Here is a 25,933-nt window from a genome sequence, read left to right as displayed (position 1 = left end):
TGGAGGTACCGGGGGCGATGCCCGCCCCGGCCCGGCGGCCAAGTTAAAAAAATAAATAATCCCCGTTCAGTCTCAATGGCAGGGTGCGGGCCGGCCCGACGGCGATTGCGGCGGGCAGCAGGCCTCTTGGACAGGTTGAGAGATAAAAAAATAATAATTCCCGTGCAGTCTCAATGGCGGGGTGCGGGCCGGGGAATAGGCCTCTTGGCCGGGGTGAATAGTGTTGGAACACGGCCCTCGGAAATAGTAGCGGCTGGAGGTACCGGGGGCGATGCCCGCCCCGGCCCGGCGGCCAAGTTAAAAAAATAAATAATCCCCGTTCAGTCTCAATGGCAGGGTGCGGGCCGGCCCGGCGGCGAGTGCGGCGGGCAGCAGGCCTCTTGGACAGGTTGAGAGATAAAAAAATAATAATTCCCGTTCAGTCTCAATGGCAGGGTGCGGGCCGGCCCGGCGGCGATTGCGGCGGGCAGCAGGCCTCTTGGACAGGTTGAGAGATAAAAAAATAATAATTCCCATGCAGTCTCAATGGCGGGGTGCGGGCCGGGGAATAGGCCTCTTGGCCGGGGTGAATATGTTGGAACGCGGCGCGCGTAAATAGAAGCGGCTGGAGGTACCGGGGGCGAAGCCCGCCCCGGCCGGACGCCGAGTTAAAAAAAATAATAATCCCCGTTCAATCTCAATGGCGGGGTGCGGGCCGGCCCGGCGGCGAGTGCGGCGGGCAGCAGGCCTCTTGGACAGGTTGAGAGATAAAAAAATAATAATTCCCGTGCAGTCTCAATGGCGGGGTGCGGGCCGGGGAATAGGCCTCTTGGCCGGGGTGAATAGTGTTGGAACACGGCCCGCGGAAATAGAAGCGGCTGGAGGTACCGGGGGCGATGCCCGCCCCGGCCCGGCGGCCAAGTTAAAAAAATAAATAATCCCCGTTCAGTCTCAATGGCAGGGTGCGGGCCGGCCCGGCGGCGATTGCGGCGGGCAGCAGGCCTCTTGGACAGGTTGAGAGATAAAAAAATAATAATTCCCATGCAGTCTCAATGGCGGGGTGCGGGCCGGGGAATAGGCCTCTTGGCCGGGGTGAATAGTGTTGGAACACGGCCCGCGGAAATAGTAGCGGCTGGAGGTACCGGGGGCGATGCCCGCCCCGGGCCGGCGGCCAAGTTAAAAAAATAAATAATCCCCATTCAGTCTCAATGGCAGGGTGCGGGCCGGCCCGGCGGCGATTGCGGCGGGCACCCGGCCTCTTGGACAGGTTGAGAGATATAAAAATAATAATTCCCGTGCAGTCTCAATGGCGGGGTGCGGGCCGGCCCGGCGGACGAGTGTGGCCGGGGAAGAGGCCTCTTGGCCGGGGTGAATATGTTGGAACGCGGCGCGCGTAAATAGAAGCGGCTGGAGGTACCGGGGGCGAAGCCCGCCCCGGCCCGGAGGCCGAGTTAAAAAAAATAATAATCCCCGTTCAGTCTCAATGGCGGGGTGCGAGTGCGGCGGGCAGCAGGCCTCTTGGACAGGTTGAGAGATAAAAAAATAATAATTCCCGTTCAGTCTCAATGGCAGGGTGCGGGCCGGCCCGGCGGCGATTGCGGCGGGCAGCAGGCCTCTTGGACAGGTTGAGAGATAAAAAAATAATAATTCCCATGCAGTCTCAATGGCGGGGTGCGGGCCGGGGAATAGGCCTCTTGGCCGGGGTGAATAGTGTTGGAACACGGCCCGCGGAAATAGTAGCGGCTGGAGGTACCGGGGGCGATGCCCGCCCCGGGCCGGCGGCCAAGTTAAAAAAATAAATAATCCCCGTTCAGTCTCAATGGCAGGGTGCGGGCCGGCCCGGCGGCGATTGCGGCGTGCAGCAGGCCTCTTGGACAGGTTGAGAGATAAAAAAATAATAATTCCCGTGCAGTCTCAATGGCGGGGTGCGGGCCGGGGAATAGGCCTCTTGGCCGGGGTGAATAGTGTTGGAACACGGCCCGCGGAAATAGTAGCGGCTGGAGGTACCGGGGGCGATGCCCGCCCCGGGCCGGCGGCCAAGTTAAAAAAATAAATAATCCCCGTTCAGTGTCAATGGCGGGGTGCGGGCCGGCCCGGCGGCGAGTGCGGCGGGCAGCAGGCCTCTTGGACAGGTTGAGAGATAAAAAAATAATAATTCCCGTGCAGTCTCAATGGCGGGGTGCGGGCCGGGGAATAGGCCTCTTGGCCGGGGTGAATAGTGTTGGAACACGGCCCGCGGAAATAGTAGCGGCTGGAGGTACCGGGGGCGATGCCCGCCCCGGCCCGGCGGCCAAGTTAAAAAAATAAATAATCCCCGTTCAGTCTCAATGGCAGGGTGCGGGCCGGCCCGGCGGCGATTGCGGCGGGCAGCAGGCCTCTTGGACAGGTTGAGAGATAAAAAAATAATAATTCCCATGCAGTCTCAATGGTGGGGTGCGGGCCGGGGAATAGGCCTCTTGGCCGGGGTGAATAGTGTTGGAACACGGCCCGCGGAAATAGTAGCGGCTGGAGGTACCGGGGGCGATGCCCTCCCCGGCCCGGCGGCCAAGTTAAAAAAATAAATAATCCCCGTTCAGTCTCAATGGCAGGGTGCGGGCCGGCCCGGCGGCGAGTGCGGCGGGCAGCAGGCCTCTTGGACAGGTTGAGAGATAAAAAAATAATAATTCCCGTTCAGTCTCAATGGCAGGGTGCGGGCCGGCCCGGCGGCGATTGCGGCGGGCAGCAGGCCTCTTGGACAGGTTGAGAGATAAAAAAATAATAATTCCCATGCAGTCTCAATGGCGGGGTGCGGGCCGGGGAATAGGCCTCTTGGCCGGGGTGAATATGTTGGAACGCGGCGCGCGTAAATAGAAGCGGCTGGAGGTACCGGGGGCGAAGCCCGCCCCGGCCCGGAGGCCGAGTTAAAAAAAATAATAATCCCCGTTCAGTCTCAATGGCGGGGTGCGGGCCGGCCCGGCGGCGAGTGCGGCGGGCAGCAGGGCTCTTGGACAGGTTGAGAGATAAAAAAATAATAATTCCCATGCAGTCTCAATGGCGGGGTGCGGGCCGGGGAATAGGCCTCTTGGCCGGGGTGAATAGTGTTGGAACACGGCCCGCGGAAATAGTAGCGGCTGGAGGTACCGGGGGCGATGCCCGCCCCGGCCCGGCGGCCAAGTTAAAAAAATAAATAATCCCCGTTCAGTCTCAATGGCAGGGTGCGGGCCGGCCCGGCGGCGAGTGCGGCGGGCAGCAGGCCTCTTGGACAGGTTGAGAGATAAAAAAATAATAATTCCCGTTCAGTCTCAATGGCAGGGTGCGGGCCGGCCCGGCGGCGATTGCGGCGGGCAGCAGGCCTCTTGGACAGGTTGAGAGATAAAAAAATAATAATTCCCATGCAGTCTCAATGGCGGGGTGCGGGCCGGGGAATAGGCCTCTTGGCCGGGGTGAATATGTTGGAACGCGGCGCGCGTAAATAGAAGCGGCTGGAGGTACCGGGGGCGAAGCCCGCCCCGGCCCGGAGGCCGAGTTAAAAAAAATAATAATCCCCGTTCAGTCTCAATGGCGGGGTGCGGGCCGGCCCGGCGGCGAGTGCGGCGGGCAGCAGGCCTCTTGGACAGGTTGAGAGATAAAAAAAATAATAATTCCCGTGCAGTCTCAATGGCGGGGTGCGGGCCGGGGAATAGGCCTCTTGGCCGGGGTGAATAGTGTTGGAACACGGCCCGCGGAAATAGTAGCGGCTGGAGGTACCGGGGGCGATGCCCGCCCCGGCCCGGCGGCCAAGTTAAAAAAATAAATAATCCCCGTTCAGTCTCAATGGCAGGGTGCGGGCCGGCCCGGCGGCGATTGCGGCGGGCAGCAGGCCTCTTGGACAGGTTGAGAGATAAAAAAATAATAATTCCCGTGCAGTCTCAATGGCGGGGTGCGGGCCGGGGAATAGGCCTCTTGGCCGGGGTGAATAGTGTTGGAACACGGCCCGCGGAAATAGTAGCGGCTGGAGGTACCGGGGGCGATTCCCGCCCCGGCCCGGTGGCCAAGTTAAAAAAATAAATAATCCCCGTTCAGTCTCAATGGCAGGGTGCGGGCCGGCCGGCGGCGATTGCGGCGGGCAGCAGGCCTCTTGGACAGGTTGAGAGATAAAAAAATAATAATTCCCATGCAGTCTCAATGGCGGGGTGCGGGCCGGGGAATAGGCCTCTTGGCCGGGGTGAATATGTTGGAACGCGGCGCGCGTAAATAGAAGCGGCTGGAGGTACCGGGGGCGAAGCCCGCCCCGGCCCGGAGGCCGAGTTAAAAAAAATAATAATCCCCGTTCAGTCTCAATGGCGGGGTGCGGGCCGGCCCGGCGGCGAGTGCGGCGGGCAGCGGGCCTCTTGGACAGGTTGAGAGATAAAAAAATAAATAATCCCCGTTCAGTCTCAATGGCGGGGTGCGGGCCGGCCCGGCGGCGAGTGCGGCGGGCAGCAGGCCTCTTGGACAGGTTGAGAGATAAAAAAATAATAATTCCCGTTCAGTCTCAATGGCAGGGTGCGGGCCGGCCCGGCGGCGATTGCGGCGGGCAGCAGGCCTCTTGGACAGGTTGAGAGATAAAAAAATAATAATTCCCATGCAGTCTCAATGGCGGGGTGCGGGCCGGGGAATAGGCCTCTTGGCCGGGGTGAATAGTGTTGGAACACGGCCCGCGGAAATAGTAGCGGCTGGAGGTACCGGGGGCGATGCCCGCCCCGGGCCGGCGGCCAAGTTAAAAAAATAAATAATCCCCGTTCAGTCTCAATGGCAGGGTGCGGGCCGGCCCGGCGGCGATTGCGGCGGGCAGCAGGCCTCTTGGACAGGTTGAGAGATAAAAAAATAATAATTCCCGTGCAGTCTCAATGGCGGGGTGCGGGCCGGGGAATAGGCCTCTTGGCCGGGGTGAATAGTGTTGGAACACGGCCCGCGGAAATAGTAGCGGCTGGAGGTACCGGGGGCGATTCCCGCCCCGGCCCGGCGGCCAAGTTAAAAAAATAAATAATCCCCGTTCAGTCTCAATGGCAGGGTGCGGGCCGGCCCGGCGGCGATTGCGGCGGGCAGCAGGCCTCTTGGACAGGTTGAGAGATAAAAAAATAATAATTCCCATGCAGTCTCAATGGCGGGGTGCGGGCCGGGGAATAGGCCTCTTGGCCGGGGTGAATATGTTGGAACACGGCCCGCGGAAATAGTAGCGGCTGGAGGTACCGGGGGCGATGCCCGCCCCGGCCCGGCGGCCAAGTTAAAAAAATAAATAATCCCCGTTCAGTCTCAATGGCAGGGTGCGGGCCGGCCCGGCGGCGATTGCGGCGGGCAGCAGGCCTCTTGGACAGGTTGAGAGATAAAAAAATAATAATTCCCATGTAGTCTCAATGGCGGGGTGCGGGCCGGGGAATAGGCCTCTTGGCCGGGGTGAATAGTGTTGGAACACGGCCCGCGGAAATAGTAGCGGCTGGAGGTACCGGGGGCGATGCCCGCCCCGGCCCGGCGGCCAAGTTAAAAAAATAAATAATCCCCGTTCAGTCTCAATGGCAGGGTGCGGGCCGGCCCGGCGGCGATTGCGGCGGGCAGCAGGCCTCTTGGACAGGTTGAGAGATAAAAAAATAATAATTCCCATGCAGTCTCAATGGCGGGGTGCGGGCCGGGGAATAGGCCTCTTGGCCGGGGTGAATAGTGTTGGAACACGGCCCGCGGAAATAGTAGCGGCTGGAGGTACCGGGGGCGATGCCCGCCCCGGGCCGGCGGCCAAGTTAAAAAAATAAATAATCCCCATTCAGTCTCAATGGCAGGGTGCGGGCCGGCCCGGCGGCGATTGCGGCGGGCACCCGGCCTCTTGGACAGGTTGAGAGATATAAAAATAATAATTCCCGTGCAGTCTCAATGGCGGGGTGCGGGCCGGCCCGGCGGACGAGTGTGGCCGGGGAAGAGGCCTCTTGGCCGGGGTGAATATGTTGGAACGCGGCGCGCGTAAATAGAAGCGGCTGGAGGTACCGGGGGCGAAGCCCGCCCCGGCCCGGAGGCCGAGTTAAAAAAAATAATAATCCCCGTTCAGTCTCAATGGCGGGGTGCGAGTGCGGCGGGCAGCAGGCCTCTTGGACAGGTTGAGAGATAAAAAAATAATAATTCCCGTTCAGTCTCTATGGCAGGGTGCGGGCCGGCCCGGCGGCGATTGCGGCGGGCAGCAGGCCTCTTGGACAGGTTGAGAGATAAAAAAATAATAATTCCCATGCAGTCTCAATGGCGGGGTGCGGGCCGGGGAATAGGCCTCTTGGCCGGGGTGAATATGTTGGAACGCGGCGCGCGTAAATAGAAGCGGCTGGAGGTACCGGGGGCGAAGCCCGCCCCGGCCCGGAGGCCGAGTTAAAAAAAATAATAATCCCCGTTCAGTCTCAATGGCGGGGTGCGAGTGCGGCGGGCAGCAGGCCTCTTGGACAGGTTGAGAGATAAAAAAATAATAATTCCCGTTCAGTCTCAATGGCAGGGTGCGGGCCGGCCCGGCGGCGATTGCGGCGGGCAGCAGGCCTCTTGGACAGGTTGAGAGATAAAAAAATAATAATTCCCATGCAGTCTCAATGGCGGGGTGCGGGCCGGGGAATAGGCCTCTTGGCCGGGGTGAATAGTGTTGGAACACGGCCCGCGGAAATAGTAGCGGCTGGAGGTACCGGGGGCGATGCCCGCCCCGGGCCGGCGGCCAAGTTAAAAAAATAAATAATCCCCGTTCAGTCTCAATGGCAGGGTGCGGGCCGGCCCGGCGGCGATTGCGGCGTGCAGCAGGCCTCTTGGACAGGTTGAGAGATAAAAAAATAATAATTCCCGTGCAGTCTCAATGGCGGGGTGCGGGCCGGGGAATAGGCCTCTTGGCCGGGGTGAATAGTGTTGGAACACGGCCCGCGGAAATAGTAGCGGCTGGAGGTACCGGGGGCGATGCCCGCCCCGGGCCGGCGGCCAAGTTAAAAAAATAAATAATCCCCGTTCAGTGTCAATGGCGGGGTGCGGGCCGGCCCGGCGGCGAGTGCGGCGGGCAGCAGGCCTCTTGGACAGGTTGAGAGATAAAAAAATAATAATTCCCGTGCAGTCTCAATGGCGGGGTGCGGGCCGGGGAATAGGCCTCTTGGCCGGGGTGAATAGTGTTGGAACACGGCCCGCGGAAATAGTAGCGGCTGGAGGTACCGGGGGCGATGCCCGCCCCGGCCCGGCGGCCAAGTTAAAAAAATAAATAATCCCCGTTCAGTCTCAATGGCAGGGTGCGGGCCGGCCCGGCGGCGATTGCGGCGGGCAGCAGGCCTCTTGGACAGGTTGAGAGATAAAAAAATAATAATTCCCATGCAGTCTCAATGGTGGGGTGCGGGCCGGGGAATAGGCCTCTTGGCCGGGGTGAATAGTGTTGGAACACGGCCCGCGGAAATAGTAGCGGCTGGAGGTACCGGGGGCGATGCCCTCCCCGGCCCGGCGGCCAAGTTAAAAAAATAAATAATCCCCGTTCAGTCTCAATGGCAGGGTGCGGGCCGGCCCGGCGGCGAGTGCGGCGGGCAGCAGGCCTCTTGGACAGGATGAGAGATAAAAAAATAATAATTCCCGTTCAGTCTCAATGGCAGGGTGCGGGCCGGCCCGGCGGCGATTGCGGCGGGCAGCAGGCCTCTTGGACAGGTTGAGAGATAAAAAAATAATAATTCCCATGCAGTCTCAATGGCGGGGTGCGGGCCGGGGAATAGGCCTCTTGGCCGGGGTGAATATGTTGGAACGCGGCGCGCGTAAATAGAAGCGGCTGGAGGTACCGGGGGCGAAGCCCGCCCCGGCCCGGAGGCCGAGTTAAAAAAAATAATAATCCCCGTTCAGTCTCAATGGCGGGGTGCGGGCCGGCCCGGCGGCGAGTGCGGCGGGCAGCAGGGCTCTTGGACAGGTTGAGAGATAAAAAAATAATAATTCCCATGCAGTCTCAATGGCGGGGTGCGGGCCGGGGAATAGGCCTCTTGGCCGGGGTGAATAGTGTTGGAACACGGCCCGCGGAAATAGTAGCGGCTGGAGGTACCGGGGGCGATGCCCGCCCCGGCCCGGCGGCCAAGTTAAAAAAATAAATAATCCCCGTTCAGTCTCAATGGCAGGGTGCGGGCCGGCCCGGCGGCGAGTGCGGCGGGCAGCAGGCCTCTTGGACAGGTTGAGAGATAAAAAAATAATAATTCCCGTTCAGTCTCAATGGCAGGGTGCGGGCCGGCCCGGCGGCGATTGCGGCGGGCAGCAGGCCTCTTGGACAGGTTGAGAGATAAAAAAATAATAATTCCCATGCAGTCTCAATGGCGGGGTGCGGGCCGGGGAATAGGCCTCTTGGCCGGGGTGAATATGTTGGAACGCGGCGCGCGTAAATAGAAGCGGCTGGAGGTACCGGGGGCGAAGCCCGCCCCGGCCCGGAGGCCGAGTTAAAAAAAATAATAATCCCCGTTCAGTCTCAATGGCGGGGTGCGGGCCGGCCCGGTGGCGAGTGCGGCGGGCAGCAGGCCTCTTGGACAGGTTGAGAGATAAAAAAATAATAATTCCCGTGCAGTCTCAATGGCGGGGTGCGGGCCGGGGAATAGGCCTCTTGGCCGGGGTGAATAGTGTTGGAACACGGCCCGCGGAAATAGTAGCGGCTGGAGGTACCGGGGGCGATGCCCGCCCCGGCCCGGCGGCCAAGTTAAAAAAATAAATAATCCCCGTTCAGTCTCAATGGCAGGGTGCGGGCCGGCCCGGCGGCGATTGCGGCGGGCAGCAGGCCTCTTGGACAGGTTGAGAGATAAAAAAATAATAATTCCCGTGCAGTCTCAATGGCGGGGTGCGGGCCGGGGAATAGGCCTCTTGGCCGGGGTGAATAGTGTTGGAACACGGCCCGCGGAAATAGTAGCGGCTGGAGGTACCGGGGGCGATGCCCGCCCCGGCCCGGCGGCCAAGTTAAAAAAATAAATAATCCCCGTTCAGTCTCAATGGCAGGGTGCGGGCCGGCCCGGCGGCGATTGCGGCGGGCAGCAGGCCTCTTGGACAGGTTGAGAGATAAAAAAATAATAATTCCCATGCAGTCTCAATGGCGGGGTGCGGGCCGGGGAATAGGCCTCTTGGCCGGGGTGAATAGTGTTGGAACACGGCCCGCGGAAATAGTAGCGGCTGGAGGTACCGGGGGCGATGCCCGCCCCGGCCCGGCGGCCAAGTTAAAAAAATAAATAATCCCCGTTCAGTCTCAATGGCAGGGTGCGGGCCGGCCCGGCGGCGAGTGCGGCGGGCAGCAGGCCTCTTGGACAGGTTGAGAGATAAAAAAATAATAATTCCCGTTCAGTCTCAATGGCAGGGTGCGGGCCGGCCCGGCGGCGATTGCGGCGGGCAGCAGGCCTCTTGGACAGGTTGAGAGATAAAAAAATAATAATTCCCATGCAGTCTCAATGGCGGGGTGCGGGCCGGGGAATAGGCCTCTTGGCCGGGGTGAATAGTGTTGGAACACGGCCCGCGGAAATAGTAGCGGCTGGAGGTACCGGGGGCGATGCCCGCCCCGGGCCGGCGGCCAAGTTAAAAAAATAAATAATCCCCGTTCAGTCTCAATGGCAGGGTGCGGGCCGGCCCGGCGGCGATTGCGGCGTGCAGCAGGCCTCTTGGACAGGTTGAGAGATAAAAAAATAATAATTCCCGTGCAGTCTCAATGGCGGGGTGCGGGCCGGGGAATAGGCCTCTTGGCCGGGGTGAATAGTGTTGGAACACGGCCCGCGGAAATAGTAGCGGCTGGAGGTACCGGGGGCGATGCCCGCCCCGGGCCGGCGGCCAAGTTAAAAAAATAAATAATCCCCGTTCAGTGTCAATGGCGGGGTGCGGGCCGGCCCGGCGGCGAGTGCGGCGGGCAGCAGGCCTCTTGGACAGGTTGAGAGATAAAAAAATAATAATTCCCGTGCAGTCTCAATGGCGGGGTGCGGGCCGGGGAATAGGCCTCTTGGCCGGGGTGAATAGTGTTGGAACACGGCCCGCGGAAATAGTAGCGGCTGGAGGTACCGGGGGCGATGCCCGCCCCGGCCCGGCGGCCAAGTTAAAAAAATAAATAATCCCCGTTCAGTCTCAATGGCAGGGTGCGGGCCGGCCCGGCGGCGATTGCGGCGGGCAGCAGGCCTCTTGGACAGGTTGAGAGATAAAAAAATAATAATTCCCATGCAGTCTCAATGGTGGGGTGCGGGCCGGGGAATAGGCCTCTTGGCCGGGGTGAATAGTGTTGGAACACGGCCCGCGGAAATAGTAGCGGCTGGAGGTACCGGGGGCGATGCCCGCCCCGGCCCGGCGGCCAAGTTAAAAAAATAAATAATCCCCGTTCAGTCTCAATGGCAGGGTGCGGGCCGGCCCGGCGGCGAGTGCGGCGGGCAGCAGGCCTCTTGGACAGGTTGAGAGATAAAAAAATAATAATTCCCGTTCAGTCTCAATGGCAGGGTGCGGGCCGGCCCGGCGGCGATTGCGGCGGGCAGCAGGCCTCTTGGACAGGTTGAGAGATAAAAAAATAATAATTCCCATGCAGTCTCAATGGCGGGGTGCGGGCCGGGGAATAGGCCTCTTGGCCGGGGTGAATATGTTGGAACGCGGCGCGCGTAAATAGAAGCGGCTGGAGGTACCGGGGGCGAAGCCCGCCCCGGCCCGGAGGCCGAGTTAAAAAAAATAATAATCCCCGTTCAGTCTCAATGGCGGGGTGCGGGCCGGCCCGGCGGCGAGTGCGGCGGGCAGCAGGGCTCTTGGACAGGTTGAGAGATAAAAAAATAATAATTCCCATGCAGTCTCAATGGCGGGGTGCGGGCCGGGGAATAGGCCTCTTGGCCGGGGTGAATAGTGTTGGAACACGGCCCGCGGAAATAGTAGCGGCTGGAGGTACCGGGGGCGATGCCCGCCCCGGCCCGGCGGCCAAGTTAAAAAAATAAATAATCCCCGTTCAGTCTCAATGGCAGGGTGCGGGCCGGCCCGGCGGCGAGTGCGGCGGGCAGCAGGCCTCTTGGACAGGTTGAGAGATAAAAAAATAATAATTCCCGTTCAGTCTCAATGGCAGGGTGCGGGCCGGCCCGGCGGCGATTGCGGCGGGCAGCAGGCCTCTTGGACAGGTTGAGAGATAAAAAAATAATAATTCCCATGCAGTCTCAATGGCGGGGTGCGGGCCGGGGAATAGGCCTCTTGGCCGGGGTGAATATGTTGGAACGCGGCGCGCGTAAATAGAAGCGGCTGGAGGTACCGGGGGCGAAGCCCGCCCCGGCCCGGAGGCCGAGTTAAAAAAAATAATAATCCCCGTTCAGTCTCAATGGCGGGGTGCGGGCCGGCCCGGCGGCGAGTGCGGCGGGCAGCAGGCCTCTTGGACAGGTTGAGAGATAAAAAAATAATAATTCCCGTGCAGTCTCAATGGCGGGGTGCGGGCCGGGGAATAGGCCTCTTGGCCGGGGTGAATAGTGTTGGAACACGGCCCGCGGAAATAGTAGCGGCTGGAGGTACCGGGGGCGATGCCCGCCCCGGCCCGGCGGCCAAGTTAAAAAAATAAATAATCCCCGTTCAGTCTCAATGGCAGGGTGCGGGCCGGCCCGGCGGCGATTGCGGCGGGCAGCAGGCCTCTTGGACAGGTTGAGAGATAAAAAAATAATAATTCCCGTGCAGTCTCAATGGCGGGGTGCGGGCCGGGGAATAGGCCTCTTGGCCGGGGTGAATAGTGTTGGAACACGGCCCGCGGAAATAGTAGCGGCTGGAGGTACCGGGGGCGATGCCCGCCCCGGCCCGGCGGCCAAGTTAAAAAAATAAATAATCCCCGTTCAGTCTCAATGGCAGGGTGCGGGCCGGCCCGGCGGCGATTGCGGCGGGCAGCAGGCCTCTTGGACAGGTTGAGAGATAAAAAAATAATAATTCCCATGCAGTCTCAATGGCGGGGTGCGGGCCGGGGAATAGGCCTCTTGGCCGGGGTGAATAGTGTTGGAACACGGCCCGCGGAAATAGTAGCGGCTGGAGGTACCGGGGGCGATGCCCGCCCCGGCCCGGCGGCCAAGTTAAAAAAATAAATAATCCCCGTTCAGTCTCAATGGCAGGGTGCGGGCCGGCCCGGCGGCGAGTGCGGCGGGCAGCAGGCCTCTTGGACAGGTTGAGAGATAAAAAAATAATAATTCCCGTTCAGTCTCAATGGCAGGGTGCGGGCCGGCCCGGCGGCGATTGCGGCGGGCAGCAGGCCTCTTGGACAGGTTGAGAGATAAAAAAATAATAATTCCCATGCAGTCTCAATGGAGGGGTGCGGGCCGGGGAATAGGCCTCTTGGCCGGGGTGAATATGTTGGAACGCGGCGCGCGTAAATAGAAGCGGCTGGAGGTACCGGGGGCGAAGCCCGCCCCGGCCCGGAGGCCGAGTTAAAAAAAAAAATAATCCCCGTTCAGTCTCAATGGCGGGGTGCGGGCCGGCCCGGCGGCGATTGCGGCGGGCAGCAGGCCTCTTGGACAGGTTGAGAGATAAAAAAATAATAATTCCCGTGCAGTCTCAATGGCGGGGTGCGGGCCGGGGAATAGGCCTCTTGGCCGGGGTGAATAGTGTTGGAACACGGCCAGCGGAAATAGTAGCGGCTGGAGGTACCGGGGGCGATGCCCGCCCCGGCCCGGCGGCCAAGTTAAAAAAATAAATAATCCCCGTTCAGTCTCAATGGCAGGGTGCGGGCCGGCCCGGCGGCGATTGCGGCGGGCAGCAGGCCTCTTGGACAGGTTGAGAGATAAAAAAATAATAATTCCCGTGCAGTCTCAATGGCGGGGTGCGGGCCGGGGAATAGGCCTCTTGGCCGGGGTGAATAGTGTTGGAACACGGCCCTCGGAAATAGTAGCGGCTGGAGGTACCGGGGGCGATGCCCGCCCCGGCCCGGCGGCCAAGTTAAAAAAATAAATAATCCCCGTTCAGTCTCAATGGCAGGGTGCGGGCCGGCCCGGCGGCGAGTGCGGCGGGCAGCAGGCCTCTTGGACAGGTTGAGAGATAAAAAAATAATAATTCCCGTTCAGTCTCAATGGCAGGGTGCGGGCCGGCCCGGCGGCGATTGCGGCGGGCAGCAGGCCTCTTGGACAGGTTGAGAGATAAAAAAATAATAATTCCCATGCAGTCTCAATGGCGGGGTGCGGGCCGGGGAATAGGCCTCTTGGCCGGGGTGAATATGTTGGAACGCGGCGCGCGTAAATAGAAGCGGCTGGAGGTACCGGGGGCGAAGCCCGCCCCGGCCGGACGCCGAGTTAAAAAAAATAATAATCCCCGTTCAATCTCAATGGCGGGGTGCGGGCCGGCCCGGCGGCGAGTGCGGCGGGCAGCAGGCCTCTTGGACAGGTTGAGAGATAAAAAAATAATAATTCCCATGCAGTCTCAATGGCGGGGTGCGGGCCGGGGAATAGGCCTCTTGGCCGGGGTGAATAGTGTTGGAACACGGCCCGCGGAAATAGAAGCGGCTGGAGGTACCGGGGGCGATGCCCGCCCCGGCCCGGCGGCCAAGTTAAAAAAATAAATAATCCCCGTTCAGTCTCAATGGCAGGGTGCGGGCCGGCCCGGCGGCGATTGCGGCGGGCAGCAGGCCTCTTGGACAGGTTGAGAGATAAAAAAATAATAATTCCCATGCAGTCTCAATGGCGGGGTGCGGGCCGGGGAATAGGCCTCTTGGCCGGGGTGAATAGTGTTGGAACACGGCCCGCGGAAATAGTAGCGGCTGGAGGTACCGGGGGCGATGCCCGCCCCGGGCCGGCGGCCAAGTTAAAAAAATAAATAATCCCCATTCAGTCTCAATGGCAGGGTGCGGGCCGGCCCGGCGGCGATTGCGGCGGGCACCCGGCCTCTTGGACAGGTTGAGAGATATAAAAATAATAATTCCCGTGCAGTCTCAATGGCGGGGTGCGGGCCGGCCCGGCGGACGAGTGTGGCCGGGGAAGAGGCCTCTTGGCCGGGGTGAATATGTTGGAACGCAGCGCGCGTAAATAGAAGCGGCTGGAGGTACCGGGGGCGAAGCCCGCCCCGGCCCGGAGGCCGAGTTAAAAAAAATAATAATCCCCGTTCAGTCTCAATGGCGGGGTGCGAGTGCGGCGGGCAGCAGGCCTCTTGGACAGGTTGAGAGATAAAAAAATAATAATTCCCGTTCAGTCTCTATGGCAGGGTGCGGGCCGGCCCGGCGGCGATTGCGGCGGGCAGCAGGCCTCTTGGACAGGTTGAGAGATAAAAAAATAATAATTCCCATGCAGTCTCAATGGCGGGGTGCGGGCCGGGGAATAGGCCTCTTGGCCGGGGTGAATATGTTGGAACGCGGCGCGCTTAAATAGAAGCGGCTGGAGGTACCGGGGGCGATGCCCGCCCTGGGCCGGCGGCCAAGTTAAAAAAATAAATAATCCCCGTTCAGTCTCAATGGCAGGGTGCGGGCCGGCCCGGCGGCGATTGCGGCGTGCAGCAGGCCTCTTGGACAGGTTGAGAGATAAAAAAATAATAATTCCCGTGCAGTCTCAATGGCGGGGTGCGGGCCGGGGAATAGGCCTCTTGGCCGGGGTGAATAGTGTTGGAACACGGCCCGCGGAAATAGTAGCGGCTGGAGGTACCGGGGGCGATGCCCGCCCCGGGCCGGCGGCCAAGTTAAAAAAATAAATAATCCCCGTTCAGTGTCAATGGCGGGGTGCGGGCCGGCCCGGCGGCGAGTGCGGCGGGCAGCAGGCCTCTTGGACAGGTTGAGAGATAAAAAAATAATAATTCCCGTGCAGTCTCAATGGCGGGGTGCGGGCCGGGGAATAGGCCTCTTGGCCGGGGTGAATAGTGTTGGAACACGGCCCGCGGAAATAGTAGCGGCTGGAGGTACCGGGGGCGATGCCCGCCCCGGCCCGGCGGCCAAGTTAAAAAAATAAATAATCCCCGTTCAGTCTCAATGGCAGGGTGCGGGCCGGCCCGGCGGCGATTGCGGCGGGCAGCAGGCCTCTTGGACAGGTTGAGAGATAAAAAAATAATAATTCCCATGCAGTCTCAATGGCGGGGTGCGGGCCGGGGAATAGGCCTCTTGGCCGGGGTGAATAGTGTTGGAACACGGCCCGCGGAAATAGTAGCGGCTGGAGGTACCGGGGGCGATGCCCGCCCCGGCCCGGCGGCCAAGTTAAAAAAATAAATAATCCCCGTTCAGTCTCAATGGCAGGGTGCGGGCCGGCCCGGCGGCGAGTGCGGCGGGCAGCAGGCCTCTTGGACAGGTTGAGAGATAAAAAAATAATAATTCCCGTTCAGGCTCAATGGCAGGGTGCGGGCCGGCCCGGCGGCGATTGCGGCGGGCAGCAGGCCTCTTGGACAGGTTGAGAGATAAAAAAATAATAATTCCCATGCAGTCTCAATGGCGGGGTGCGGGCCGGGGAATAGGCCTCTTGGCCGGGGTGAATAGTGTTGGAACACGGCCCGCGGAAATAGTAGCGGCTGGAGGTACCGGGGGCGATGCCCGCCCCGGGCCGGCGGCCAAGTTAAAAAAATAAATAATCCCCGTTCAGTCTCAATGGCAGGGTGCGGGCCGGCCCGGCGGCGATTGCGGCGTGCAGCAGGCCTCTTGGACAGGTTGAGAGATAAAAAAATAATAATTCCCGTGCAGTCTCAATGGCGGGGTGCGGGCCGGGGAATAGGCCTCTTGGCCGGGGTGAATAGTGTTGGAACACGGCCCGCGGAAATAGTAGCGGCTGGAGGTACCGGGGGCGATGCCCGCCCCGGGCCGGCGGCCAAGTTAAAAAAATAAATAATCCCCGTTCAGTGTCAATGGCGGGGTGCGGGCCGGCCCGGCGGCGAGTGCGGCGGGCAGCAGGCCTCTTGGACAGGTTGAGAGATAAAAAAATAATAATTCCCGTGCAGTCTCAATGGCGGGGTGCGGGCCGGGGAATAGGCCTCTTGGCCGGGGTGAATAGTGTTGGAACACGGCCCGCGGAAATAGTAGCGGCTGGAGGTACCGGGGGCGATGCCCGCCCCGGCCCGGCGGCCAAGTTAAAAAAATAAATAATCCCCGTTCAGTCTCAATGGCAGGGTGCGGGCCGGCCCGGCGGCGATTGCGGCGGGCAGCAGGCCTCTTGGACAGGTTGAGAGATAAAAAAATAATAATTCCCATGCAGTCTCAATGGTGGGGTGCGGGCCGGGGAATAGGCCTCTTGGCCGGGGTGAATAGTGTTGGAACACGGCCCGCGGAAATAGTAGCGGCTGGAGGTACCGTGGGCGATGCCCTCCCCGGCCCGGCGGCCAAGTTAAAAAAATAAATAATCCCCGTTCAGTCTCAATGGCAGGGTGCGGGCCGGCCCGGCGGCGAGTGCGGCGGGCAGCAGGCCTCTTGGACAGGTTGAGAGATAAAAAAATAATAATTCCCGTTCAGTCTCAATGGCAGGGTGCGGGCCGGCCCGGCGGCGATTGCGGCGGGCAGCAGGCCTCTTGGACAGGTTGAGAGATAAAAAAATAATAATTCCCATGCAGTCTCAATGGCGGGGTGCGGGCCGGGGAATAGGCCTCTTGGCCGGGGTGAATATGTTGGAACGCGGCGCGCGTAAATAGAAGCGGCTGGAGGTACCGGGGGCGAAGCCCGCCCCGGCCCGGAGGCCGAGTTAAAAAAAATAATAATCCCCGTTCAGTCTCAATGGCGGGGTGCGGGCCGGCCCGGCGGCGAGTGCGGCGGGCAGCAGGGCTCTTGGACAGGTTGAGAGATAAAAAAATAATAATTCCCATGCAGTCTCAATGGCGGGGTGCGGGCCGGGGAATAGGCCTCTTGGCCGGGGTGAATAGTGTTGGAACACGGCCCGCGGAAATAGTAGCGGCTGGAGGTACCGGGGGCGATGCCCGCCCCGGCCCGGCGGCCAAGTTAAAAAAATAAATAATCCCCGTTCAGTCTCAATGGCAGGGTGCGGGCCGGCCCGGCGGCGAGTGCGGCGGGCAGCAGGCCTCTTGGACAGGTTGAGAGATAAAAAAATAATAATTCCCGTTCAGTCTCAATGGCAGGGTGCGGGCCGGCCCGGCGGCGATTGCGGCGGGCAGCAGGCCTCTTGGACAGGTTGAGAGATAAAAAAATAATAATTCCCATGCAGTCTCAATGGCGGGGTGCGGGCCGGGGAATAGGCCTCTTGGCCGGGGTGAATATGTTGGAACGCGGCGCGCGTAAATAGAAGCGGCTGGAGGTACCGGGGGCGAAGCCCGCCCCGGCCCGGAGGCCGAGTTAAAAAAAATAATAATCCCCGTTCAGTCTCAATGGCGGGGTGCGGGCCGGCCCGGCGGCGAGTGCGGCGGGCAGCAGGCCTCTTGGACAGGTTGAGAGATAAAAAAATAATAATTCCCGTGCAGTCTCAATGGCGGGGTGCGGGCCGGGGAATAGGCCTCTTGGCCGGGGTGAATAGTGTTGGAACACGGCCCGCGGAAATAGTAGCGGCTGGAGGTACCGGGGGCGATGCCCGCCCCGGCCCGGCGGCCAAGTTAAAAAAATAAATAATCCCCGTTCAGTCTCAATGGCAGGGTGCGGGCCGGCCCGGCGGCGATTGCGGCGGGCAGCAGGCCTCTTGGACAGGTTGAGAGATAAAAAAATAATAATTCCCGTGCAGTCTCAATGGCGGGGTGCGGGCCGGGGAATAGGCCTCTTGGCCGGGGTGAATAGTGTTGGAACACGGCCCGCGGAAATAGTAGCGGCTGGAGGTACCGGGGGCGATGCCCGCCCCGGCCCGGCGGCCAAGTTAAAAAAATAAATAATCCCCGTTCAGTCTCAATGGCAGGGTGCGGGCCGGCCCGGCGGCGATTGCGGCGGGCAGCAGGCCTCTTGGACAGGTTGAGAGATAAAAAAATAATAATTCCCGTGCAGTCTCAATGGCGGGGTGCGGGCCGGGGAATAGGCCTCTTGGCCGGGGTGAATAGTGTTGGAACACGGCCCTCGGAAATAGTAGCGGCTGGAGGTACCGGGGGCGATGCCCGCCCCGGCCCGGCGGCCAAGTTAAAAAAATAAATAATCCCCGTTCAGTCTCAATGGCAGGGTGCGGGCCGGCCCGGCGGCGAGTGCGGCGGGCAGCAGGCCTCTTGGACAGGTTGAGAGATAAAAAAATAATAATTCCCGTTCAGTCTCAATGGCAGGGTGCGGGCCGGCCCGGCGGCGATTGCGGCGGGCAGCAGGCCTCTTGGACAGGTTGAGAGATAAAAAAATAATAATTCCCATGCAGTCTCAATGGCGGGGTGCGGGCCGGGGAATAGGCCTCTTGGCCGGGGTGAATATGTTGGAACGCGGCGCGCGTAAATAGAAGCGGCTGGAGGTACCGGGGGCGAAGCCCGCCCCGGCCGGACGCCGAGTTAAAAAAAATAATAATCCCCGTTCAATCTCAATGGCGGGGTGCGGGCCGGCCCGGCGGCGAGTGCGGCGGGCAGCAGGCCTCTTGGACAGGTTGAGAGATAAAAAAATAATAATTCCCGTGCAGTCTCAATGGCGGGGTGCGGGCCGGGGAATAGGCCTCTTGGCCGGGGTGAATAGTGTTGGAACACGGCCCGCGGAAATAGAAGCGGCTGGAGGTACCGGGGGCGATGCCCGCCCCGGCCCGGCGGCCAAGTTAAAAAAATAAATAATCCCCGTTCAGTCTCAATGGCAGGGTGCGGGCCGGCCCGGCGGCGATTGCGGCGGGCAGCAGGCCTCTTGGACAGGTTGAGAGATAAAAAAATAATAATTCCCATGCAGTCTCAATGGCGGGGTGCGGGCCGGGGAATAGGCCTCTTGGCCGGGGTGAATAGTGTTGGAACACGGCCCGCGGAAATAGTAGCGGCTGGAGGTACCGGGGGCGATGCCCGCCCCGGGCCGGCGGCCAAGTTAAAAAAATAAATAATCCCCATTCAGTCTCAATGGCAGGGTGCGGGCCGGCCCGGCGGCGATTGCGGCGGGCACCCGGCCTCTTGGACAGGTTGAGAGATATAAAAATAATAATTCCCGTGCAGTCTCAATGGCGGGGTGCGGGCCGGCCCGGCGGACGAGTGTGGCCGGGGAAGAGGCCTCTTGGCCGGGGTGAATATGTTGGAACGCGGCGCGCGTAAATAGAAGCGGCTGGAGGTACCGGGGGCGAAGCCCGCCCCGGCCCGGAGGCCGAGTTAAAAAAAATAATAATCCCCGTTCAGTCTCAATGGCGGGGTGCGAGTGCGGCGGGCAGCAGGCCTCTTGGACAGGTTGAGAGATAAAAAAATAATAATTCCCGTTCAGTCTCTATGGCAGGGTGCGGGCCGGCCCGGCGGCGATTGCGGCGGGCAGCAGGCCTCTTGGACAGGTTGAGAGATAAAAAAATAATAATTCCCATGCAGTCTCAATGGCGGGGTGCGGGCCGGGGAATAGGCCTCTTGGCCGGGGTGAATATGTTGGAACGCGGCGCGCGTAAATAGAAGCGGCTGGAGGTACCGGGGGCGATGCCCGCCCCGGGCCGGCGGCCAAGTTAAAAAAATAAATAATCCCCGTTCAGTCTCAATGGCAGGGTGCGGGCCGGCCCGGCGGCGATTGCGGCGTGCAGCAGGCCTCTTGGACAGGTTGAGAGATAAAAAAATAATAATTCCCGTGCAGTCTCAATGGCGGGGTGCGGGCCGGGGAATAGGCCTCTTGGCCGGGGTGAATAGTGTTGGAACACGGCCCGCGGAAATAGTAGCGGCTGGAGGTACCGGGGGCGATGCCCGCCCCGGGCCGGCGGCCAAGTTAAAAAAATAAATAATCCCCGTTCAGTGTCAATGGCGGGGTGCGGGCCGGCCCGGCGGCGAGTGCGGCGGGCAGCAGGCCTCTTGGACAGGTTGAGAGATAAAAAAATAATAATTCCCGTGCAGTCTCAATGGCGGGGTGCGGGCCGGGGAATAGGCCTCTTGGCCGGGGTGAATAGTGTTGGAACACGGCCCGCGGAAATAGTAGCGGCTGGAGGTACCGGGGGCGATGCCCGCCCCGGCCCGGCGGCCAAGTTAAAAAAATAAATAATCCCCGTTCAGTCTCAATGGCAGGGTGCGGGCCGGCCCGGCGGCGATTGCGGCGGGCAGCAGGCCTCTTGGACAGGTTGAGAGATAAAAAAATAATAATTCCCATGCAGTCTCAATGGTGGGGTGCGGGCCGGGGAATAGGCCTCTTGGCCGGGGTGAATAGTGTTGGAACACGGCCCGCGGAAATAGTAGCGGCTGGAGGTACCGGGGGCGATGCCCGCCCCGGCCCGGCGGCCAAGTTAAAAAAATAAATAATCCCCGTTCAGTCTCAATGGCAGGGTGCGGGCCGGCCCGGCGGCGAGTGCGGCGGGCAGCAGGCCTCTTGGACAGGTTGAGAGATAAAAAAATAATAATTCCCGTTCAGTCTCAATGGCAGGGTGCAGGCCGGCCCGGCGGCGATTGCGGCGGGCAGCAGGCCTCTTGGACAGGTTGAGAGATAAAAAAATAATAATTCCCATGCAGTCTCAATGGCGGGGTGCGGGCCGGGGAATAGGCCTCTTGGCCGGGGTGAATATGTTGGAACGCGGCGCGCGTAAATAGAAGCGGCTGGAGGTACCGGGGGCGAAGCCCGCCCCGGCCCGGAGGCCGAGTTAAAAAAAAAAATAATCCCCGTTCAGTCTCAATGGCGGGGTGCGGGCCGGCCCGGCGGCGAGTGCGGCGGGCAGCAGGGCTCTTGGACAGGTTGAGAGATAAAAAAATAATAATTCCCATGCAGTCTCAATGGCGGGGTGCGGGCCGGGGAATAGGCCTCTTGGCCGGGGTGAATAGTGTTGGAACACGGCCCGCGGAAATAGTAGCGGCTGGAGGTACCGGGGGCGATGCCCGCCCCGGCCCGGCGGCCAAGTTAAAAAAATAAATAATCCCCGTTCAGTCTCAATGGCAGGGTGCGGGCCGGCCCGGCGGCGAGTGCGGCGGGCAGCAGGCCTCTTGGACAGGTTGAGAGATAAAAAAATAATAATTCCCGTTCAGTCTCAATGGCAGGGTGCGGGCCGGCCCGGCGGCGATTGCGGCGGGCAGCAGGCCTCTTGGACAGGTTGAGAGATAAAAAAATAATAATTCCCATGCAGTCTCAATGGCGGGGTGCGGGCCGGGAATAGGCCTCTTGGCCGGGGTGAATATGTTGGAACGCGGCGCGCGTAAATAGAAGCGGCTGGAGGTACCGGGGGCGAAGCCCGCCCCGGCCCGGAGGCCGAGTTAAAAAAAATAATAATCCCCGTTCAGTCTCAATGGCGGGGTGCGGGCCGGCCCGGCGGCGAGTGCGGCGGGCAGCAGGCCTCTTGGACAGGTTGAGAGATAAAAAAATAATAATTCCCGTGCAGTCTCAATGGCGGGGTGCGGGCCGGGGAATAGGCCTCTTGGCCGGGGTGAATAGTGTTGGAACACGGCCCGCGGAAATAGTAGCGGCTGGAGGTACCGGGGGCGATGCCCGCCCCGGCCCGGCGGCCAAGTTAAAAAAATAAATAATCCCCGTTCAGTCTCAATGGCAGGGTGCGGGCCGGCCCGGCGGCGATTGCGGCGGGCAGCAGGCCTCTTGGACAGGTTGAGAGATAAAAAAATAATAATTCCCGTGCAGTCTCAATGGCGGGGTGCGGGCCGGGGAATAGGCCTCTTGGCCGGGGTGAATAGTGTTGGAACACGGCCCGCGGAAATAGTAGCGGCTGGAGGTACCGGGGGCGATGCCCGCCCCGGCCCGGCGGCCAAGTTAAAAAAATAAATAATCCCCGTTCAGTCTCAATGGCAGGGTGCGGGCCGGCCCGGCGGCGATTGCGGCGGGCAGCAGGCCTCTTGGACAGGTTGAGAGATAAAAAAATAATAATTCCCATGCAGTCTCAATGGCGGGGTGCGGGCCGGGGAATAGGCCTCTTGGCCGGGGTGAATAGTGTTGGAACACGGCCCGCGGAAATAGTAGCGGCTGGAGGTACCGGGGGCGATGCCCGCCCCGGCCCGGCGGCCAAGTTAAAAAAATAAATAATCCCCGTTCAGTCTCAATGGCAGGGTGCGGGCCGGCCCGGCGGCGAGTGCGGCGGGCAGCAGGCCTCTTGGACAGGTTGAGAGATAAAAAAATAATAATTCCCGTTCAGTCTCAATGGCAGGGTGCGGGCCGGCCCGGCGGCGATTGCGGCGGGCAGCAGGCCTCTTGGACAGGTTGAGAGATAAAAAAATAATAATTCCCATGCAGTCTCAATGGAGGGGTGCGGGCCGGGGAATAGGCCTCTTGGCCGGGGTGAATATGTTGGAACGCGGCGCGCGTAAATAGAAGCGGCTGGAGGTACCGGGGGCGAAGCCCGCCCCGGCCCGGAGGCCGAGTTAAAAAAAAAAATAATCCCCGTTCAGTCTCAATGGCGGGGTGCGGGCCGGCCCGGCGGCGAGTGCGGCGGGCAGCAGGCCTCTTGGACAGGTTGAGAGATAAAAAAATAATAATTCCCGTGCAGTCTCAATGGCGGGGTGCGGGCCGGGGAATAGGCCTCTTGGCCGGGGTGAATAGTGTTGGAACACGGCCAGCGGAAATAGTAGCGGCTGGAGGTACCGGGGGCGATGCCCGCCCCGGCCCGGCGGCCAAGTTAAAAAAATAAATAATCCCCGTTCAGTCTCAATGGCAGGGTGCGGGCCGGCCCGGCGGCGATTGCGGCGGGCAGCAGGCCTCTTGGACAGGTTGAGAGATAAAAAAATAATAATTCCCGTGCAGTCTCAATGGCGGGGTGCGGGCCGGGGAATAGGCCTCTTGGCCGGGGTGAATAGTGTTGGAACACGGCCCGCGGAAATAGTAGCGGCTGGAGGTACCGGGGGCGATGCCCGCCCCGGCCCGGCGGCCAAGTTAAAAAAATAAATAATCCCCGTTCAGTCTCAATGGCAGGGTGCGGGCCGGCCCGGCGGCGAGTGCGGCGGGCAGCAGGCCTCTTGGACAGGTTGAGAGATAAAAAAATAATAATTCCCGTTCAGTCTCAATGGCAGGGTGCGGGCCGGCCCGGCGGCGATTGCGGCGGGCAGCAGGCCTCTTGGACAGGTTGAGAGATAAAAAAATAATAATTCCCATGCAGTCTCAATGGCGGGGTGCGGGCCGGGGAATAGGCCTCTTGGCCGGGGTGAATATGTTGGAACGCGGCGCGCGTAAATAGAAGCGGCTGGAGGTACCGGGGGCGAAGCCCGCCCCGGCCGGACGCCGAGTTAAAAAAAATAATAATCCCCGTTCAGTCTCAATGGCGGGGTGCGGGCCGGCCCGGCGGCGAGTGCGGCGGGCAGCAGGCCTCTTGGACAGGTTGAGAGATAAAAAAATAATAATTCCCGTGCAGTCTCAATGGCGGGGTGCGGGCCGGGGAATAGGCCTCTTGGCCGGGGTGAATAGTGTTGGAACACGGCCCGCGGAAATAGAAGCGGCTGGAGGTACCGGGGGCGATGCCCGCCCCGGCCCGGCGGCCAAGTTAAAAAAATAAATAATCCCCGTTCAGTCTCAATGGCAGGGTGCGGGCCGGCCCGGCGGCGATTGCGGCGGGCAGCAGGCCTCTTGGACAGGTTGAGAGATAAAAAAATAATAATTCCCATGCAGTCTCAATGGCGGGGTGCGGGCCGGGGAATAGGCCTCTTGGCCGGGGTGAATAGTGTTGGAACACGGCCCGCGGAAATAGTAGCGGCTGGAGGTACCGGGGGCGATGCCCGCCCCGGGCCGGCGGCCAAGTTAAAAAAATAAATAATCCCCATTCAGTCTCAATGGCAGGGTGCGGGCCGGCCCGGCGGCGATTGCGGCGGGCACCCGGCCTCTTGGACAGGTTGAGAGATATAAAAATAATAATTCCCGTGCAGTCTCAATGGCGGGGTGCGGGCCGGCCCGGCGGACGAGTGTGGCCGGGGAAGAGGCCTCTTGGCCGGGGTGAATATGTTGGAACGCAGCGCGCGTAAATAGAAGCGGCTGGAGGTACCGGGGGCGAAGCCCGCCCCGGCCCGGAGGCCGAGTTAAAAAAAATAATAATCCCCGTTCAGTCTCAATGGCGGGGTGCGAGTGCGGCGGGCAGCAGGCCTCTTGGACAGGTTGAGAGATAAAAAAATAATAATTCCCGTTCAGTCTCTATGGCAGGGTGCGGGCCGGCCCGGCGGCGATTGCGGCGGGCAGCAGGCCTCTTGGACAGGTTGAGAGATAAAAAAATAATAATTCCCATGCAGTCTCAATGGCGGGGTGCGGGCCGGGGAATAGGCCTCTTGGCCGGGGTGAATATGTTGGAACGCGGCGCGCTTAAATAGAAGCGGCTGGAGGTACCGGGGGCGATGCCCGCCCTGGGCCGGCGGCCAAGTTAAAAAAATAAATAATCCCCGTTCAGTCTCAATGGCAGGGTGCGGGCCGGCCCGGCGGCGATTGCGGCGTGCAGCAGGCCTCTTGGACAGGTTGAGAGATAAAAAAATAATAATTCCCGTGCAGTCTCAATGGCGGGGTGCGGGCCGGGGAATAGGCCTCTTGGCCGGGGTGAATAGTGTTGGAACACGGCCCGCGGAAATAGTAGCGGCTGGAGGTACCGGGGGCGATGCCCGCCCCGGGCCGGCGGCCAAGTTAAAAAAATAAATAATCCCCGTTCAGTGTCAATGGCGGGGTGCGGGCCGGCCCGGCGGCGAGTGCGGCGGGCAGCAGGCCTCTTGGACAGGTTGAGAGATAAAAAAATAATAATTCCCGTGCAGTCTCAATGGCGGGGTGCGGGCCGGGGAATAGGCCTCTTGGCCGGGGTGAATAGTGTTGGAACACGGCCCGCGGAAATAGTAGCGGCTGGAGAAACCGGGGGCGATGCCCGCCCCGGCCCGGCGGCCAAGTTAAAAAAATAAATAATCCCCGTTCAGTCTCAATGGCAGGGTGCGGGCCGGCCCGGCGGCGATTGCGGCGGGCAGCAGGCCTCTTGGACAGGTTGAGAGATAAAAAAATAATAATTCCCATGCAGTCTCAATGGTGGGGTGCGGGCCGGGGAATAGGCCTCTTGGCCGGGGTGAATAGTGTTGGAACACGGCCCGCGGAAATAGTAGCGGCTGGAGGTACCGGGGGCGATGCCCGCCCCGGCCCGGCGGCCAAGTTAAAAAAATAAATAATCCCCGTTCAGTCTCAATGGCAGGGTGCGGGCCGGCACGGCGGCGAGTGCGGCGGGCAGCAGGCCTCTTGGACAGGTTGAGAGATAAAAAAATAATAATTCCCGTTCAGTCTCAATGGCAGGGTGCGGGCCGGCCCGGCGGCGATTGCGGCGGGCAGCAGGCCTCTTGGACAGGTTGAGAGATAAAAAAATAATAATTCCCATGCAGTCTCAATGGCGGGGTGCGGGCCGGGGAATAGGCCTCTTGGCCGGGGTGAATATGTTGGAACGCGGCGCGCGTAAATAGAAGCGGCTGGAGGTACCGGGGGCGAAGCCCGCCCCGGCCCGGACGCCGAGTTAAAAAAAATAATAATCCCCGTTCAGTCTCAATGGCGGGGTGCGGGCCGGCCCGGCGGCGAGTGCGGCGGGCAGCAGGCCTCTTGGACAGGTTGAGAGATAAAAAAATAATAATTCCCGTGCAGTCTCAATGGCGGGGTGCGGGCCGGGGAATAGGCCTCTTGGCCGGGGTGAATAGTGTTGGAACACGGCCCGCGGAAATAGTAGCGGCTGGAGGTACCGGGGGCGATGCCCGCCCCGGCCCGGCGGCCAAGTTAAAAAAATAAATAATCCCCGTTCAGTCTCAATGGCAGGGTGCGGGCCGGCCCGGCGGCGATTGCGGCGGGCAGCAGGCCTCTTGGACAGGTTGAGAGATAAAAAAATAATAATTCCCGTGCAGTCTCAATGGCGGGGTGCGGGCCGGGGAATAGGCCTCTTGGCCGGGGTGAATAGTGTTGGAACACGGCCCGCGGAAATAGTAGCGGCTGGAGGTACCGGGGGCGATGCCCGCCCCGGCCCGGCGGCCAAGTTAAAAAAATAAATAATCCCCGTTCAGTCTCCATGGCAGGGTGCGGGCCGGCCCGGCGGCGATTGCGGCGGGCAGCAGGCCTCTTGGACAGGTTGAGAGATAAAAAAATAATAATTCCCATGCAGTCTCAATGGCGGGGTGCGGGCCG

Source organism: Hippocampus zosterae, chromosome 15 (genome assembly GCF_025434085.1).
Source record: "Hippocampus zosterae strain Florida chromosome 15, ASM2543408v3, whole genome shotgun sequence".
Lineage (NCBI taxonomy): Eukaryota > Metazoa > Chordata > Actinopteri > Syngnathiformes > Syngnathidae > Hippocampus > Hippocampus zosterae.
Note: the sequence above shows the minus strand (reverse complement) of the source record.